This window comes from Hylobates moloch, unplaced genomic scaffold (assembly GCF_009828535.3).
Source record: "Hylobates moloch isolate HMO894 unplaced genomic scaffold, HMol_V3 SCAFFOLD_14, whole genome shotgun sequence".
Taxonomy (NCBI): Eukaryota; Metazoa; Chordata; class Mammalia; order Primates; family Hylobatidae; genus Hylobates; species Hylobates moloch.
In genome coordinates this window covers 39736125-39756308 of record NW_026652289.1, presented here as the reverse complement: position 1 = coordinate 39756308, position 20184 = coordinate 39736125, and the positions used below count along the sequence as shown (strand labels likewise).

The 20184-nt window shown below is 43.6% G+C and overlaps 1 protein-coding gene and 1 pseudogene across 1 annotated transcript in view; one reads left to right on the top strand and one right to left on the bottom strand.

Moving 5' to 3' along the window:
* ARPIN (actin related protein 2/3 complex inhibitor) overlaps positions 1–9383 on the bottom strand; it is a 65559-nt gene extending 56176 nt beyond the window's left edge. The window contains exon 1 of the mRNA XM_058427408.1: positions 9222–9383. The gene's annotated coding sequence lies outside the window, so the exon portion shown is untranslated. The remainder of the gene's footprint in view (positions 1–9221) is intronic.
* A 1867-nt stretch (positions 9384–11250) lies between these two features.
* On the top strand, positions 11251–12127 carry LOC116481554 (protein ILRUN-like; annotated as a pseudogene).
* The last annotated feature ends 8057 nt before the right edge of the window (positions 12128–20184 follow it).

Genomic DNA, 20184 nt, shown 5'->3' with positions numbered 1-20184 from the left:
TTCACCATGTTGGCCACGCTGGTCTCAAACTCCTGACCTCAAGTGATCCACCCGCCTTGGCCTCCCAAAGTGCTGGGATTACAGGTATGAGCCACCATGCCCAGTCAATCATGATAGATTTTTGCTTGTTTATGGTCAGCATGTCATGAAATGGCCTGTGTTCACTGTGACAGTGACAGATCCATTCTTTCGATACATGATTCAGATCTTCATTTTTAGCTTTATGCAGTGTTTTTAAAATTTTTCATTAACTTGTGTTCATCACTTCAACAGTTTATCCTTCTGTTTCTTCAGGTCCTATATGGTGGTCATTCCAGGACCACACTCTTCTGGAAGATATTTCACACACACTGCTGTACAGTTCCTCCAACAGCTTGACTTTTTGTGCTATAGATAAACATAAATACATCCTCTTTTTCATTTCTTTTCTTTCTTTTTTTTTTTTTTTTCTGAGACAGAGTTTCGCTCTTGTTGTCTAGGCTGGAGTGCAATGACTCAATCTCAGCTCACTGCAACCTCTGCCTCCCGGGTTCAAGTGATTCTCCTGCCTCAGCCTCCCAAGTATCTGGGATTACAGGCACCTGCCAGCACACCCAGCTAATTTTTTATTTTTAGTAGAGATGGGGTTTCACTATGTTGGCCAGGATGGTCTCAAACTCCTGACCTCAGGCGATCCATCCGCCTCAGCCTCCCAAAGTGCTGGGATTACAGGTGTGAGCCACTGCGCCTGGCCTATCCTCTTTTTCTTCTTACTGTTACTCACAGGGAGATCTGCAAGTCTTTTTGATTTTTTTTTTTGAAATGGAGTCTCACTCTGTCGCCCAGGCTGGAGTGCAGTGGCACGATTTCGGCTCACTGCAACCTCCATCCCCTGGGTTCAAGCAATTCTCCCTAGTAGCTGGGATTACAGGCACCTGCCACCATGCCCAGCTAATTTTTGTGTTTTTAATAGGGACAGGGTTTCACCATCTTGGCCAGGCTGGTCTTGAACTCCTGACCTTGTGATCTGCCCGCCTCAGCCTCCCAAAGTGCTGGGATTACAGGCGTGAGCCACTGTGCCCAGCCGGTTTGTTCCTCTTTTACTTTATCTAGTGTATTCTTATCCTTCAAGGCCCATGCCAACTGTTGCTCCATTAATTCATTTTAACATATTTATGAGCACTTAACTGTCCCTTCTCCTAGGTGCTGGAAACACAACAAGGAATTAGACCAGTTCCCTGCTCTCTGGTATGGGGGGACCATACTGCCACTACACCCAGCTAATTTTTGTATTTTTAGTAGAGATGGGTTTCACTATATTTGTCAGGCTGGTCTCGAGCTCCTGACCTCAGGTGATCCACCTGCGTTGGCCTCCCAAAGTGCTGGAATTACAGGCATAAGCCACCATGCCCGGCCCACTATTCATTTTTAATACGAGTCGAGCATCCCTAATCTGAAAATAGGAAATCTAAAATGCTCCAAAATTTGAAACTTTTTAAGGACCGACATGACACTACAAGTGGAAAATTCCACACCTGCCCTCCTGTGTGTCACAATAAAAAACGCAGGCACACAGTTTATTCAGTGTCCCCATGGAAAAAAATGTCCTCCCAGACCCCTTCAGCTGTGATATATCTTTTCCCTACATGTCCAGATTCCCCCACCCAAGCACCACCACAAAGGACATAAATGGCAAGTACAGGCCAGATGCATTAACAGCAGTTTCCCTGCAATGCCTGACACGGGGCCAGGACCTATGCACATTGCTCATTGTGCTTTTTTGCTTCTTCTCTGCTCTGTGGTATAAATATTTTGTTGAAATATCAAAAAGAGGCCGGACACGGTGGCTCACGCCTGTAATCCCAGCACTTTGGGAGGCCAAGGCCAGAGAATTGCCTGAGCCCAGGAGTTCAAGACCAGCCTAGGCAACATGGCAAGACCCCCGTCTCTATTAAAAGAAAAAACAAATAGTTTTCTATATACCACCAGCAGCCACCAATAAAATGTAGTAGAAAGAAAAGATACCACTGGGTGAGGTGGCTCACACCTGTAATCCCAGCACTTTGGGAGGCTGAGGCGGGATGATCACTTGAGGTCAAGGAGTTTGAGACCAGGCTGGCCAACATGGTGAAACCCCGTCTCTACTAAAAATACCAAAATTAGGCCAGGCGCAGTGGCTCACGCCTGTAATCCCAACACTTTGGGAGCCCGAGGCAGGCGGATCACCTGATGTCAGGAGTTCAAGACCAGCCTGACCAATATGGTGAAACCCCATCTCTACTAAAAATACAAAAATTAGCCGGCCTGTGGTGGCACACGCCTATAATACCAGCTACTCAGGAGGCTGAGGCAGGAGAATCACTTGAACCCAGGAGTTAGAGGTTGCAGTGAGCCGAGATCGTGCTACTGCACTCCAGCCCGCGCCACAGAGGAAGACCCTGTCTCAAATAAATAAATAAATAAAACAAAAATTAGCCAGGCATGGTGACACACGCCTGTCATCCCAACTACTCGGGTGGCTGAGGCAGGAAAATCGCTTGAACCCAGGAAGTGGAGGTTGCAGTGAGCCAAGATCATGCCACTGCAGTCTAGCCTGAGAGATGGAGTGAGACTGCATCTCAAAAAAAAAAAAAAGAAAAAAAGAAAAGATACCAAAACTAGTAACGTGAGTTTGCCAATATCATTGGATACAAGATCAAGATACAAAAATTACTTACTAATTGGAAATAATGAATTGAAAACTATAGTGGAAGAAACTTAACACCCAATCATATCAAACATTATAACAGCCTTCCCCTTTCAGAAAAATTCAGTGCTGACACTTGGACGGGCAGAGCAGGGAGCTCGTGGAGGGGCAGCTTGGCTTGGGGAATCAGAGCCGGAGTGGGCTGAGAGTCCACAAGAGTGAGGCAGTGTATATGGAAAGTGAGAGCACGAGCAGGGTAGGGAGATGTACCCACTGGGGACAGCTTGGTGGGGGGCTTTGGAGTCTAAACAGGGTGAGGGGACTGCCAAGTACAACCTGGCATGAGGTGAAGGGAGAGAAGAGTTTCATGTGGGGAAGGTGATCCTTCTGCTGGGAGACAGAGGAAGGCATCCACATGGGGGCGGGGAGGAAGGCAGCAGCAGTCAGAGGCTGGTTACATATAAGGCAATTGATCAAATCATGTAATATGTCAAAGACAACAGAGCTGAGTTTCTCATTGTCAGAGAAGGCAGTTACAAATATGGAAAGGGGAAAGCTACAGTGTACATTGTGGGGCTGGATTGGAACTGGAGGTGTTATGTGAATCATGGTTTTCAATACAGACATAAAAATGAATATAGATATGCATATATAGATATACACTTTATTCCCTAGTTTTGCCCACTGAGAGGCCCTGGGAGAAGCAGGCCCTTAAAGCTATGTACATGTGTCGTTTTCAGATATGGAAGGCAGGCAAAGAACCACTATCAGAGAGCTATAAGCCTAACTATCCCAAGGCTCACGAGAGCTCAGGGATGCTTGAGTTCCAGCCATCCAGAGTAGACAGACCTCTTTAAACACCCTGGCATTCTTTGAAAAGTCATTTAAAAAACACACATTCCCAAAGGGATTGAGAAGAAATAGGCAATCTGAATATTGGTGTATCTGTTAAAGAAACTGAATTTGTAATTTAAAAACAAAAAACAGGCCAGATGCAGCGGCTCACACCTGTAATCCCAGCACTTTGGGAGGCTGAGGTGGGAGGATCACTTGAGCTCAAGAGTTCGAGACCAGCCTGGGCAACATGGTGAAACCCAATCTCTACAAAAAGTAGCCGGGCGTCGTGGTGTGCCCCTGTAGTCCCAGCTACCCGGGAGGTTGAGGTGAAAGGATGCCTTGAGCCTAGGAGGCAGAGGTTATAGTGAGCAGAGATTGTACCACTGCATTCCTGGCTAGGCAATAGAGCCAGACCTGGTCTCAAAAAAAAAAGAAAAACCCAAAACCAAAAACAACTTATCAAATACACACACACACACTCACATACACGCACAAGCAAGCATGCACACACACACATAGAGACTAACTATTCTTAGAGGGAAATTCATAGATGTGCAAATATTACCATTAGAAAAGAAGAAATTTTTAAAATTAACTTTCCACCTTAAGTAACTAGAAAAAGAAGGGCAAATTCAACTCAAAGAAAGTAGAGGGGAGGAAATAAGATAAGAGAGGAAATCAATAAAATAAGAAACAAACAAACATTAGAGAAAAATCAATGAATGCCAAAAGCTGGTTCTCTGAAAAGATCAATAAAATTGATAAACCTCTAGACAGACTGATCAAGAAAAAAGAAAGACACAAATTACCGATACATGTTGATTTAAGTGTTAACTCTTATGTTAAACATTCACATAATTCTAGAGTTAAATGTACAAAACAAGGTATACTCCAGGAAGTATAGCTTCTACCCCATCCATTCCATCCTGTCTCCTTCCTCTCCTATAGGTAATCATTTTATTTATTATTTGTGGTTTCCAAATTCTTCCATTTTTTAGCATAAGAAAAAAAATATATAGTGAATATATTTGCAGTGTTGTTTTAAGGAACATTGTGTCTCTCAGGGTTCTCACGGACTGGTTTAAGACTCTTGTGAATATAGTGATCATATTCAAATATAATCAATATATTTAAACAAAACATTTTAGTATGCTCAAAACCACATGCAAGAGTATGCTCAATAGATCAATTAAACTGGTTATATTTAATAAATATCTGCAGAGAATATCTAAGGGGTTCTGACCCTGCCGAAGGAGGATTCCATCTTTTTGTTGACTGAGCTAAAAAGCATCTGACCATCCAAATTAGGTTCCTGTGAAAGATGTGTTCTGTTTATTTATCAAAATCCTACTTTGTATTCCAAAGGTCCTGCTGATGCAGATCCCCTTTATAATGTGGCCAGTGAAGTTTGTGGCCCTGATACCATCAAAGGACAAATGCATCCCTACTGGGGGATGGAAATCTTTCAAAAGTCTTTTGTTGACAGTATCTAATTGTGTTATCCTTTTGCTTTCATAAAGTCCTTTTATAAAGCCTTAACTAAAACTCTTGATTAAAACTATAGTTACTTGTTTTATCCTGAAATAAAACATAATATCATCCCTGATAATACAACCGGTGAGTTTATAATGAAATGTAATATTATAGCTGTCCTGGGTAGCCTTTTAATGCATATCTCTACTTGGTGCTAGGTATTTGTAATAATTCCTGATTCTACTGCGGAAACACTTGTGTAGCTTGATCCAAGTGCTTGAGTTTATTTTCAGTTTGAAGGTGATAGAGTTCCAATAACCTACAATTTATATTGGAAGAGGTTTTTGGCTACTAGTCCTTACTTGGTAGACAAGTTTAGTTGCAAACGTGAAAAAAAAATCTCCTTTGCCTATCTCCTTTATGACACGGTGGAAAACACGGGCCATACTGTACAAGAATCATGGATGAGTTTGGATCAGCCCGTCTCTGGTTCAATGCTGGTTAAATGTGCAAGATTCAAACATAAGCATTCTTGTTAGGCTGTGTATTAGTCCGTTTTCACACTGCCGATAAAGACATACCTGGGATTGGGCAATTTGTAAAAGAAAGAGGTTTAACGGACTTACAGTTCCATGTGGCTGGGGAAGTCTCACAATTATGGCGGAAGGCAAGGAAGTGCAAGCCACGTCTTATGTGGATGGCAGCAGGCGAAGAGAGAGTTTGTGCAGGGAAACTCCCAGTTTTAAAACCATCAGATCTCGTGAGACCTATTCACTATCACGATAACAACACGGGAAAGACCTGCCCCCGTGATTCAATTACTTCCCACCAGATTCCTCCCACAATACATGGGAATTGTGGGAGTTACAATTCAAGATGTGATGTGGGTGGGGACACAGCCAAACCATGTCAGGCTGGGTGCAGTGGCTCGTGCCTGTAATCCCAGCTACTCAGGAGGCAGAGGCAGCAGAATGCTTGAACCCAGGAGGCGGAGGTTGTAGTGAGCTGAGATTGCGCCACTGCACTCCAGCCTGGGTGACAGAGTGAGACTCCGTCTCAATTAAAAACAGAATAAACTTTACATTCATCTTTCCCCCACTTCTGAACTATCAGAGCTTTTCTGTTCATTGTTTGTTTGTTGTTCCTTTTTAGTCCTGCTCCACCTATTCCTGTATACCTCTTCTATGTGTACACAATCACACATACGTAACATGGGATGTGAAACTTTGTAAATGAATGTGGTTTATGACATAAATTTAAAAATAAAGGGTTCCAAAAATTAAAGTTAGTTCTTTCTACACATATAAAACAAACACACATATACACACATATGTATAAGACAGATTGTTATAGCAAAATATATTAAATTATTATCTTATTTAGATCTTTAAAAACCTTAATTTTAAACACAATTACACCCTCACATGGCAAAATTATAAGATCCAAACCAATAACACATTATTTTACTAGTAACTAATAACATTTTGAGCTCGAGAAAGAATCAGTGTATTTTACAATTAGACAAAAATAGAGTTCATGTAGGCATTGTGCAGTAGCCATAAATTCTTTTTCCTTTTCTTTTAGGCTCAAATATCTTGGAACTGATTTACAGTGTCTAGGTCTAGATCTTTTTCATTGTTAGCATCATTTAACACAATACTAGTAATTTTAAAAAGAAAAAATAAAAGTTTTAATATACCCTTAGGGAAACATAGGAGAAAATGCCTATTTGTAGATAGAGTTTTATATGAGTAAAACAGGTTGGAGAATATAAAAATATACACTTTTGAGATATGGACAAAATTTACCCTTTGCTTTTTAGGTTTTATACCTAGATATGGATGCATTTTTTAAACAGTTTAACGTATACATTTAATTTATCTATGAAATTATTTATTTTTTGTCACAGATAATATTCTGTTGAATCTCAATTATTCACAAGTCTTTAGATAAACAGATAAATTTTTAAATTCAGTATTGTTTTTGTTCAAAATCCCCAAAGCATGTGATTGTAAAAAAATAAAATTAAGTAAATATTAAAATATAATACATTAATATTATAATCAATAGTCATCAGAGAAATGTTAGTCTTTAAAATCTTACCCAGAAAGTTTAAGTAGAAAAGTGTATAGGCCTGTAATTTTTAATATAAATTTATAATACAATATGAGTTTTACAGAGAGTGTAGAGCTTATAAAAGGAGTCTTTTAAGGTAAAAGATGACAAGGGCTGGGATAAAACCACAGGAGAAAATGGTTAAAGTGGAAGTGGAGAAAGAAATCCTTGGAAGTAAAAAAGGCAAAGAACTAAGAAGCCAGCATGTTGAATGTTTTATCTACATGGGAAGTGAAATCACCAAGATTAACACTGGAGAAGCGGGAGGGAGAAAGAGAGAGATGGTACAACAGGAGGTGCTAAATGTTTCAACGAATAAAGGTACTTTGAGGATGGTAGATGGTAATAAGGAGAGGAAATGAGCAGTTAGCCTGATCTTTTTTTTTTTTTTTTTTTGAGACGGAATTTCGCTCTGTCACCCAGGCTGGTGTGCAGTGGCACGATCTCAGTTTACTGCAATCTCCGCCTCCTGGGTTCAAGCGATTCTGCTGCCTCAGCCTCCCGAGTAGCTGGGATTACAGGCTCGTGCCACCAAGCCCGACTAATTTTGTATTTTTAGTAGAGACGGGGTTTCTCCATGTTGGTCAGGCTGGTCTCAAACTCCTGACCTCAGGTGATCCACTCGCCTTGGCATCCCAAAGTGCTGGGATTACAGGCGTGAGCCACCGCATCTGGCCTATTTTTTTTTTTTTTTTGAGACAGAGTTTCCCTCTTGTCACTCAGGCTGGAGTGCAGTGGCACAATCTCGGCTCACTGCAACCTACGCCTCCTGGGTTCAAGGGATTCTCCTGCCTCAGCCTCCCGGGTAGCTGGGATTACAGGCACCCACCACCATGCCCGGCTAATTTTTGTATTTTTAGTAGAGACAGGGTTTCACCATGTTGGCCAGGCTAGTCTCAAACTCCTGACCTCAGGTGATCAGCCCACCTCGGCCTCCCAAAGTGCTGAGATTACAGACATAAGCCACTGAGCCCGGCCTTGATCTAATGTGTTTCAGATGAGCAGGGTGTGTGTGTGTGGGTGTGTGTGTGTGTGTGTGTGTGTGTGTGTGTTGGGTGGTGGGGGAGTGGAAGGAACCCTGTGTGGAGGGAAGTAGGGTGTCTAACCCAGTCCTCAGACTAGAGGTACAGGTAGGGACACAGGCAGGGATGTGCCCTTCACAGGGGGCCCGAGAGAGGGCCAGAAATCCAGTCCATGCTCCCCTCACTGCCCCTGTGCTTGGGAGTCGGCCAACCAGAAGAGACGCCTTTTCCTAATTTACCTCAAGGTGCTGTAGAGTGCAGTCAGTAGTCCTGGGTTCAAGGGCATGACAGAAAAGGCAGCAGCCATTTGACAGGACTGCCACAGGAGCAGCGCTCACCGGGAGACTTGGGATTCTTTTAGAGCAAGAAGGTGAAGGTGAAGGGAGTATCCAAAGCAAGGGTTGGAGATGCAGGGGAGTCTGCTAATGACAGACCCTGGGGTCCAGAGAATACGAAGAAAGGTTTTGGGGTCAAAATTACTGGGAGAAAATGTAGTCACTTACTATTACAACCTTGGGGGCAGGCAGGATCTCTTAAACAAGATTTTAAAAAGGGCATTTTTTTTTTAACTCAATAGATTTAAGCATTGAAAACACTAGTTCAATAGAGTGCCCCATAGACAAGGCAAGCAGACTAGTGACAGTCTGGGAGAAACTTGTGCAAAGCCAAGAAGAGAGTCATAGCTGGAACATTCAAGCACTCCTGCAAATCAGCAAGAGAAGAAAAGGAAACCCAACTTTTTTTTTTTTTTTTTTTTTTTTGAGACACAGTCTCGCTCTGTTGCCCAGGCTGAAGTACAGTGGTGCAGTCTCAGCTCACTGCAACCTCCGTCTCCTGGGTTCAGCAATTCTCCTGCCTCAGCCTCTCAAGTAGCTGGGATTACAGGCACCTGCCACCACGCCCAGCTAATTTTTTGTATTTTTAGTAGAGACAGGGTTTCATCATGTTGGCCAGGCTGGTCTCAAACTCCTGACCTCAGATGATCCACCTAGCACTTCAGCCTCCTAAAGTGCTAGGATTACAGGTGTGAGCCACTGCTCCTGGCCAGAAAACCCAATTTTTAAATGGGCAAAGGATTTCATAGACAACTCACTGAAGGGGAAACATACCTGGCTAATGAGCATTTGAAGGGAGGTTTGATCTCACCAGCAATGAGAACAATGCAAATCAAAACAGCAGATACCACTTCACTAAAATCAGAAGTCAGATGCTATCAAGTTCTGGCAAATACGGTGGAGAGCCCTCAGGTCCTGCTGGTGTAAGTGCAAAGTGGTGCAGCCGTCTGGAGAGAAGGCTGACAGTACTTAGTGAAATGAAGAGCACATACTCCCCACGACATAACAATCCCAGTGATTGCTATGGATACACCTTCCCTCCCCACCTCCCAAAAAACTGTCTTTCCAAGGCTCATAAGGTTTAAAGTAACAGTGTGTGTCCTAATGAGGAGCTGGAAAGAGGCCGGAGCTGTGGCTCATATTTATAATCCTAGCACTTTGGGAGGCCAAGGCAGGAGGATCACTTGAGGCCAGGAGTTTGAGACCAGCCTGGGCAACATTGAGAGACCCCGCCTCTGCAAAAAAAAAAAAAAAAAAAAATTAACTGAGTATGGTGGTGCACACCTGTAGTCCCAGCTTCTTGGGAGGCTGGGGTGAGAGGATCACTTGAGCCCAGGAGATTGCAGTGAGCCATGATCATGCCACTGCACTCCAGCCTGGTGACAGAGGGAGACCTTGTCTATAAAATAATATAAAATAAAATAGGCAAAACTACAGAGCCAGAAAATAGATTCATGTTTGCCTAGGCCTGGAAGTAATGTGTGGGTCGGGGGTGGGTGATGATTAAGGAGTATGGGGTTTGTTTTGGGGGTGATGAAAACGTTCTAAAATTGATCATGGTGATGATCACTTAACAGTGAATATACTGGAAGCCACTGAGTTGTTTACTTAAATGAGTGAATTGTATGACATGTGAATGACATCTTAATAAAGCTGTTTTAAAAATGAGTAAGAAAGCAAACCACAGAATAGGAGAAAATATTTGCAACACCTATAATCAAAACAGAACTCATATTCAGAAAACATAAAGAACTTCAAGCCTAGGCCACATGGCAAGACCCCGTCTTTACAAAAAATACAAAAATCAGCCGGGTGTGGTGGTGTACATGTAGTACTTGGGAGGCTGAGGTGGGAGAATAGCTTGAACCCAAGAGGTCAAGGCTGCAGTGAGCCATGATTGCACCACTGCCCTCCAGACTGGCCGGCACAGAGAGACCATATCTCAGAAAACAGTAATAAAAAATAAAAATAAAGAACTTTATTTATCTATTTATTTTTTGAGATGGAGTCTCGCTCTGTCACCCAGGCTGGAGTGCAGTGGCACAGTCTTGGCTCACTGCAACCTCCGCCTCCCAGGTTCAAGCAATCCTCTTGCCTCAAGCCTCCAGAGCAGCTGGGATTATAGGTGCCCGCCATCACACCTGGCTAATTTTCGTATTTTTAGTAGAGATGGGGTTTCACCATATTGGTCAGGCTGGTCTCGAACTCTCAGGTGATCCACCCGCCTCGGCCTCCCAAAGTAATGGGATTACAGGTGTGAGCCACTGTGCCGGGCCAAAAAATAAAGAACTTTAAATGTTAGTAAGAAAAAATTAAGACAACCTCATAGAAAAAGGAAAAAAAAAAAAAACAGAAGACTTGAATAAGTGCAATCATCCCTTGGTATCTGTCAGGGACTGGTTCCAGGACCCGTGGATACCAAAATCCATGGATGCTCAAGTCCCTTATGTAAAATGATGTAGTATTTGCATATAATTTACACATCCTCCCACATAGATTATCTCTAGATTACTTATAATACCTAGTACAATGTAAATGCTATGTAAATAGTTGTTATACTGTATTGTCTTTTATTTGTATTATTTTTTATTGTTGTATTGTCATTTTTATTGTTTTTTTTTTCTGAATATTTCCGATCTGCAGTTGGTCGGATCTGTGGATTCAGAGCACCGACTGTATTGCAAAAAGAGAATCTCTAAATGGTCAATAAGCATGTGAAAAGTACTCAATATTGACACTGGTGATGGAAATGTGTACTAAGCCACATATGTACTAAAAGCCACAATGAGAAGCCAGAGGCTGCATGGTGGTGCTGGGGAAGCAGGGAGTACGAGCGCAAGTGAGCGGCTGGGTGGGCCTGGACCGAGGGCTTGTGCAGAAGTTTGGCTGCCTGGGCACCACCGGCAAGGACGTGCTCATCTCTGAGTTCCAGAGGCTGCTTGGCTTCCAGCTCAACCCTGATGACAGCACCTTCTTCCTGGACACGACCAACTGGAACCTACGAGCAGCAATTGGTGCCTATTGTGACTTTGATAGCCCAAACATCAGTGTGCCCTCTATGTCCTTTGTTGAAGATGTCACCAAAGGAGAAGCAGAATCAATACCTCCTGATACTTAGTTTGTAAAATCACGGTAGATGCAGAATTCTGGGACAGAGGCCTGGCTTCCAGGGGTTTGTCTTAAGTATGTCGGGGGAGACCAATTTGGACATGTGAACGTGGTAATAGTGAGAGCGCTAGAAGCCCCTCAAAATTGCAGATGTCAGCGTCCAGATGTGCAGCTCCAGCAGAGCAGGAATGTATCAGGGACAGTGGTGAATGTGCACTGCTACAGGACTCTGCTATGGAGCTGTTACCAGGAAGATTCTCAGTGTAAATGTGGGTGGACTTTTAGGAGTAATGCAGCTGCCGTCATCTTTTGAAACGCAGCTCAATGCACCGCTGCATCCCGAGGTAGAAGGAAACTTCAATCAGTTTGCCTCTTCCCAAAAGAACGAAGAATCACATGAAAACAACTTAAAAGACCCTGGGGGTTCTGGGTTCCACCCAATCAGCGAAAACACACAGGCTCCTGCTCCTGACCAAACAGAACAAGATCAGAATAGACTCACAGAACTCTGTAAATCTGCCCCCAGCGGTCACGCAAACAGCTTATCAGTAGTAAGGCTCCATGGGCCTTAGTCCTTCAGGCAGCCTTAAACAGGGGCCAAGCCAGGCAAGGTGGCTCATGTTTCTAATCCCAGCACTTTGGGAGGCCAAGGCGGGAGGATCACTTGAGTCCAGGAGTTCGAGACCAGCCTGGGCAATATCAGGAGACCCCCCCGCATCTGTACAAAAAAAAAAATTAAACAGATGTCAGCAACAAGAAAAATTAACAAAAGACAGGAGACCTGGCTCTGGGGTCTGAAGGTAGGAAACGGGTTCCTCTGGATTGCAGACCACATGATCTGGACCCCCGGTTCTGAGCCCCCATCCCAAAAGAGGAAGAAGCAGAACAGATCTTTTTTTTTTTAGATAGAGTCTTACAGTCTGTCGCCAGGCTGGAGTGCAGTGACGTGATTCTCAGCTCACTGCAACCTCTGCCTCCCAGGTTCAAGTGATTCTCCTGCCTCAGCCTCCCAAGTAGCTGGGACTACAGGTGCGTGCCACCACTTCCGGTTAATTTTATTATTTTCAGTAGACACAGGGTTTCACCATGTTGGCCAGGATAGTCTCGATCTCTTGACCTTGTGATCCGCCTGCCTCAGCCTCCCAAAGTGCTGGGATTACAGGTGTGAGCCACCGCGCCCAGGCCAGAACAGACTATTTTTCAAAAAACTCATTACACGTGTGAAGGCTGGGTTGCAAGAACGGTATTGAGGCTACCAAGTAGAAATCCACGCAGCCACCTTGGATTTTGTTTATTAGGCATCAGGCTAACAAGTCATTAGGTCATTTGGGAAGGGGAAAAAAAAGTTTAAAATGGGGGGGCATCTTTTTAAACAAAAAGTATTTTGCCTATGCATAAAAAATAAGATAAAACCACAATGAGACATCATCAGAATGGCTAAAATTAAAATTCTTGACAATATCAAGAATTAACAACCAGAATTCTCTTACACAGCTGGTAGAAGGACACGATCATTTTAGAAAACTATTTTTGGTATCTATGAAAACTGAACATAGGCAAACCTTATAACCTGGCTATTCCACTCCCAGGTACACAATTAATAGAAGGATTTACATATATACACCAAGAGATATAGACAAAGCCAGGTGTGGTGGCTCATACCTGTAATCCTAGCAGTTTGGGAGGCCAAGGTGGGAGAATTGCTTAAGCCCAGGAGTTCAAGACCAGCCTGGGCAACGTGTTGAGACCCCCATCTCTACAAAAAAAATATATAAATTAGCCAGGTGTGGTGGCGCACACCTATAGTCCCAGCTACTTGAGAGGCTGAAGTGGGAGGATCACTTGAGCCTGGGAGGTCGAGGCTGCAGTGAGCCACAAGCATGCCACTGCACTCCAGCCTCGATGACAGAGTGAGACCCTGTCTCAAAAAAAAAAAAAAGAAAAAAAGAAAAAAAGACAGAGAGCACAGAGCACAGAGGATGGGCTTCCAGGGTGCTGACAATGTTGTACTTCTTGACTTGAGTAGTGGTTACATGGGTGTTCGCTTTATGATAAATCATTGAGCTAAATGTGTTTATTTTGTGTACTTTTCTGTATGCATGTTATATCTTACAATTAAGAAGTTTTAAAAAGAAGACTATTTACTGGCAAGGAAGCATATTCCTGAAGCATCATGAAATGAAAAAAGTTTACAAAACCATTTATATGGTGTAATCTCAATTTTACTCTATGAATGTATATATTTATATACATTTATATAAATTAAATGATCTGGAGTGATAAACATCCAGGTAAAATGGTAGTAATCCCTGGGTGCAAGCACAAGTGTTTTTGTTTGTTTGTTTTTTAGTGTCTATATATTTCTGATCTTTCTGTAATAAGCCTTTATTGCTTTTCTAATAAGAAATAAAGTCATTTTGTAGTATCGACCCAGGAATAAGCCAACAGATTGATAGAACAGAATAGAAAACTGAGAAAGAGATTCAATAGATATAAGAATTTGATGTGTGATAAAGGGGGGATTTTGAATCAATGGAGAAAGGATGGGTAGTTCGATACATTTTGTTGGTTCAATTGGCCAACCATTTGGAAGAGAAAGTTGAGCTCCATCTCATACCAGATGCTAAGAAAAGCCCCTACATTCCTTAAAAGCAAACAAAAAACTTGTATGTATTTTAAGTAAAAACATGAAAGTTTTAAAAGAAAATATAAGCAAATAGTTCCATAATCTTGGAGTGGAGAAGGCCTTTCTAAGCCTGGTAACAAAGTTGGCAGGCACGAAGTAACAGATTTGACAATATAAAAATATAAATATATGTGCATGCAAAAAGTTTACAATAATAACTGTTGTAAAATACCTAGGATAAATTTAACAAAAACTGTGGCCCGCCTATATGACAAAAACAATACAACTTTACTGAAGGACATAAAAGAAGACCTAGAAATAGGGAGAGCTTTGTCCAGGGTAGGAGGGCTGACTCCCAGCAGCTTTGCTAATATTTTTTAAAGGGCAGGGAAGGGAACTTAAACGTTCATGAGTAAGTTAACCCTTCCGACTGAGCAACGTGCAGTAATTTGAAAGAACGCATGACTGGTGCACACTCTTCTACCTGTCGGGAGGGCCTCTCTGCCCCTTCCTCCCACATGCTTTAAGCCTGGAGGAGAAGGAGTTGCTAAGCGTTAATTGGGTCCTATTTGGCAGCGGGTGGGGTCACTGTGTTGGACACACCCCGTGCCCGATGCTCCCTAGGCTGCCCCGCCCTGTTTGCCTTGCTCGCCCTGTTGGCCCTGTTGTTCCAGCAGCTCCCAGGCTGCCTTGGGGCAAGCCTGGCCTTGCCTCACCTGCCTTCACACTGGGAACTGCTGATCAGCTGCAAGTTCCCTTACCATGGGGCTGGCCAGATTCCCAGGCTTAGCCCAGGTTCAGTGCTCCAATCCAGCTTCTATCCCGCTGTCCGGAGGGGAGGCCGTGTTAGACATGGCCAGGCCTGCAAGCTCAGACTGCCCAGGACCTCCTGACCCAGAAGAAAAATGAAAATGCATATACTCATGGTTGCAGCGCGACTGCAACAGGTAATGCCCAGTCATCACTTTACAGTAAAAGACACTACAAGCCCAGTACGGTGGCTCACACCTATAAACTCAGCACTATGGGAGGCCAAGGTGGGAGGACAGCTTGAGGCCAGGAGTTCAAGACCAGCCTGGGCAACATAGCAAGACCCCATTTCTACAAAAAATACAATAATTAACCAGCCATGGTGGCACATTCCTGTAGTCCCAGCTGCTTGGGAGGTTGAGGTGGGATGATTGCTTGAACTCCCATGGTTGAGGCTGTAGTGAGCTGTGATTGCGCCTTTGCCCTTCAGCTTAGGCGACAGAGCAAGACCCTGTCTCAAACAACCACAATAACAACAAAAACACAAAGAACAGATTTTAAACTGCCTGGATTCAAATCCAGGTTCCACGTTTGCTAGTTAGCTGTGTGATCTTTTTTCTTTTCAACTTTTTTTAATTTTTAATTTTTGAGACAAGACCTCCTTTATGTTGTCCAGGAAGGAGCACAGTAGCTATGCATAGATGCAATCATAGCACACTACAACCTCAAACTCCTGGCCTCAAGTGATCCTCCCAGCTTAGCCTCTTGAGTAGCTGGGACTACAGAACATGGCTCTGACAAGTTACTTAACCACTCTGTGTTTCCATTTTCTCCTCTGTTAGATACTATTATACTAAAATGCTATTATGAAAGTATCTGCCTTCCAGAGCTCTTATGAGTATATCCTAAAGCATACTTAGAACTGTGCCTGGCACATATCTATGTACGTTAGTTGTTATCAAAGAGTCTCAGAAAACCCCTTCCCAGGCAGAGTTCCACCCCGTGGACTGGCGGGCTGCCCTAGCACTTTTACTGAGAACCAGGAAACTGGAGAAACTGCCTTTTTTTTTTTTTTGAGACAAGGTCTTGCTCTGTGGCCCAGGCTGCAGGCTGGCGTGCAGTAGTGTGGTGCAATCTAGGCTCACTGCAACCTCCTCTGCGTCCCAGACTCAGGTGAGCCTCCTGCCTCAGCCTCCTGAGTAGCTGGGACAATAGGTCCTCCACCACCACACCTGGCAAATTTTTCTATTTTTAGTAGAGAAGGGGTTTCTCCAGGTTGCCCAGACTGGTCTCAAACTCCATCTGCCTGCCTCAGCCTCCCAAAGTGCTGGGATTACAGGCGTAAGCCACCGCATCCGGCCTGAAGAAACCACTTTCTAACACGCCAGCCTCCCGGCCTCCTGTGCACTAATTGCAGTCAAATGGAACCAAAATGAGATGGAAGTGTCAGGAGGGGGTACATTTTGTGCTGGTTCTCAAATCCAGGCCTCTCTGGTGTGAGGCATTTGCTCAGCTAATAATGAAATGAATTGTGCTTTGATCCTCATCTGACTGCTGATCCACGTACATGGGCTCCTGTGGGAACCTTTCTGGAGACTGGCAAGGGCAGCCTTCCAAGGTTGCCTGGCTGAGGGCCAAAGCCTCATCCTAGCTGTGGTCCCTTTGAAACCCCACCTCCACCCCGCACAGGGCCAACATGAAAAGATGCTCATCATATAATAAGAAAAAGAAAAAAACAAGAACAACAACAAAAAAATCAGAAAGATGCTCATCGTGTGTTGTTGAATGAAAAAGCAAAAGGTAGAACAATGTGTCTAATATAATTAGTGTTTAAAACATACATGAAAATGCATTTTTGGTCTAGAAGGATGTATGCTACATACAGTCAGCCATCCTCCGAATCCTCAGGGAATTGGTTCAGGACCTCCATGGATACCAAAATCCTCACCCTCAGATATTCAAGTCGCTTATTTGCATATAACCTATGCACAACCTACTGTATACTTTGAATTATCTCTAGATTACTTATATCTAATACAATGTAAATGCTATGTAAATAGTTGTTATACTGTATTTTTACATTTTAAAAATTATATTATTTTTCTTTTTTTTCTGAAGTACATATGTATTGTTATAGTTATATATATAACATATATATTTATATAACTATATATATATTTATATAGGTTTTTTTTTTTGAGACAGGGTCTCATTCTATCACCCAGGCTGGAGTGCAGTGGCACAATCACAGTTCACCGCAGCCTCAACCTCCCAGACTCAAGCGATCCTCCCACCTCAGCCTCCCAAGTAGATAGGACTACAAGCACGCACTACAACGCCCGGCTAATTTTTTGTATTTTTTGTGAAGATGGGTTCCCATTACGTTGCCCAGGTTGGTCTCAAACTCCTGGTCTCAAGCGATCCGCTGCTTTTGCCTCGAAAAGTGCTCTTACCTGAATATTTTTGATCCACCGTTGGCTGAAGCCATGGTTACAGAATCTGTGGATTTGGAGGATAAGACTCTAGTTCATAGTGCTTAGTTACTTTGGGGCTGGTTTTCCAGGAGCCAGGTGTGAGTGTGAAGGAGGAAATACTTTTCCTGTTTGCTTTACACCCATCAGTATTGTTTGAAGTTTCCATAGAGAGCACATGCAACTTTATTTTTAAAAATAAAGTTTTTGGCCAGGTGCGGTGGCTCACGCCTGTAATCCTAGCACCTTGGGAGGCCGAGGGAGATCACGAAGTCAGAAGTTCAAGACCAGCCTGGCCAACATGGTGAAACATGGTATTTTCAGTCTCTACTAAAAATACAAAAAATTAGCTGGGTGTGGTGGTGTGCCCCTGTAATACCAGCTACTTGGGGAGGCTGAGGCAGGAGAATCACGTGAGCCTGGGAGGCAGAGGTTGCAGTGAGCTGAGGTGGTGCCATTGCACTCCAGCCCTGGAGAGAGTGTGAGATTCTGTCTCAAAATAAATAAATAAATAAACAAATAAATAAATAAACAAATAAATAAATAAAGGTTTTTTTCCAGCCAGGTGCAGTGGCTTATGCCTGTAATCCCAGCACTTTGGGAGGCTGAGGCAGGCAGATCACTTGAGGTCAGGAGTTCGAGACCAGCCTGGCCAACATGGTGAAACCCTGTCTCTACTACAAATACAAAAATTAGCCAGGTGTGGTGGCACACACCTGTAGTCCCAGCTACATGGGTGGTTGGGGCACAAGATTCACTTGAACCTGGGAGGCAGAGGTTGAAGTGAGCAGAGATTGCACCATTGCACTCCAGCCTGGGTGACAGAGCGAGACTCTATCTCAAAAACAAACAAACGAAACGTTTTTTTCTACAAACATCAAATCACAGAAAACTGTTTACAACATATTTGCAGACGGGGTGTTAAAGTGATGTCTGTGTTTATGAGTAGAAAAAAATAGTTGGCCGGGCACAGTGGCTCACGCCTGTAATCCCAGCTCTTTGGGAGGCCGAGGCAGGCGGATCATGAGGTCAGGAGATCGAGACCATCCTGGCTAACACAGTGAAACCCCGTCTCTACTAAAAATACAAAAAATTAGCCAGGCATGGTGGCAGGCGCCTGTAGTCCCAGCAACTGGGGAGGCTGAGGCAGGAGAATGGCATGAACCCGGGAGGCGGAGCTTGCAGTGAGCTGAGATCGTGCCACTGCATTCCAGCCTGGGCGACAGAGAGAGACTTCGTCTCAAACAAAAAAAAAAAAAAGAGAGAAAAAGAAAAGAATAGTCGAAGAGAATGGAATAAAACAACAGTGGTTGTTATCCCTATATTTTAATTTTGTTTTTTACCCTTTCCTATATTTTTCAAACATTAGAAATAAAAATAGATTACACTTTTCTAGTCAGAAAAAATGACTTTTTTTTTTTTCTTTGAGACAGGATCTCACTCTGTCATCCAGGCTAGGGTGCAGTGGCAAGATCATGGTTCACTGCAGCCTCACCCTCCTGGGCTCAAGTGACCCTCCTGCCTCAGCCTCCCGAGTAACTGAGACTACAGGCACATGCCACCATGTCCATCTAATTGATATTTTGTAGAGATGGGATCTAGCTATGTTGCCCAGGCTGGTTTCCAATTCCTGGGCTTGAGTAATCCTTCCACCTCAGCCTACCAAAGATTATAGGCATGAGCCACTGTGCCTGCCAATTTTTTTAATTAAAGGAAAAATATAACAATGAAAACAGATAATTAAGGATATGTGAAAGGAAACCAGAAAATTTGAAAGGTTTGAAAGGATAAACGAGAAAATGAAACCTTTTAGTAAGGAAAAATAATTGGGAATAATACAAATCAGAATGATAAGATATACTAAAATAGGCTGGGCGCAGTGGCTCACGCTTGTAATCCCAGCACTTTGGGAGGCTGAGGCGGGCAGGTCACCTGAGGTCGGGAGTTCGAGACCAGCCTGACCAACATGGAGAAACCCCGTCTCTACTAAAAATACAAAATTAGCCGGGCGTGGTGGCACATGCCTGTAATCCTAGCTACTCGGAAGGATGAGGTAGGAGAATCGCTTGCACCCGGGAGACAGAGGTTGCAGTGAGCCGAGATTGTGCCATTGCACTCCAGCCTGGGCAACAAGAGCAAAACTCCATCTCAAAAAAAAAAAAAAAAAAGAGATACTAAAATAATCTAAAAGAATCAGCTAAGATATTAACAGTAATAGCCAGAAACAGTCAGGCATGGTGGCTCATGCCTATAATCCCAGCACGTTTGGGAGGCCAAGACAGGAGGATTGCTTGAGCCCAGGAGAGTTTGAGACCAGCTTGGGCAATATGGAAAAACCGTGTCTCTACAAAAAATACAAAAATTAGCCGGGCATGGTGGCGTGTGCCTGTAGTCCCAGCTACTCAGGAGGCTGAAGTGGAAGGATCACTTGAGCCCAGGAGGTCAAGGCTGCAATGAGCTATGATCCCGTGCCACTGCACTCCAGCCTGGGCAACAGAATGAGACCCTGTCTCAAATAATAAAGAAAAAAAAAGAAACCACTAGAAAGCATACAAGTGGGGAGCCTTACCCAGGCCTTGCAGACGGGAGGCCCCGGCTAAGGCCCGGGAGCATTCTCTTCATCACGGGGCCCTTCACGGGGTTCCCTGAGAGGGAGATCACAGCTCTTTGGCAACTTTGTGTACACCCAGCACTCAAGGCTTCACCTTCTAAGTTCTTCCACCCTATTTCAGTCACGTGGGCATTTGCCTAATACTCTGAGGACCGCAAACTCTTCGAGGGC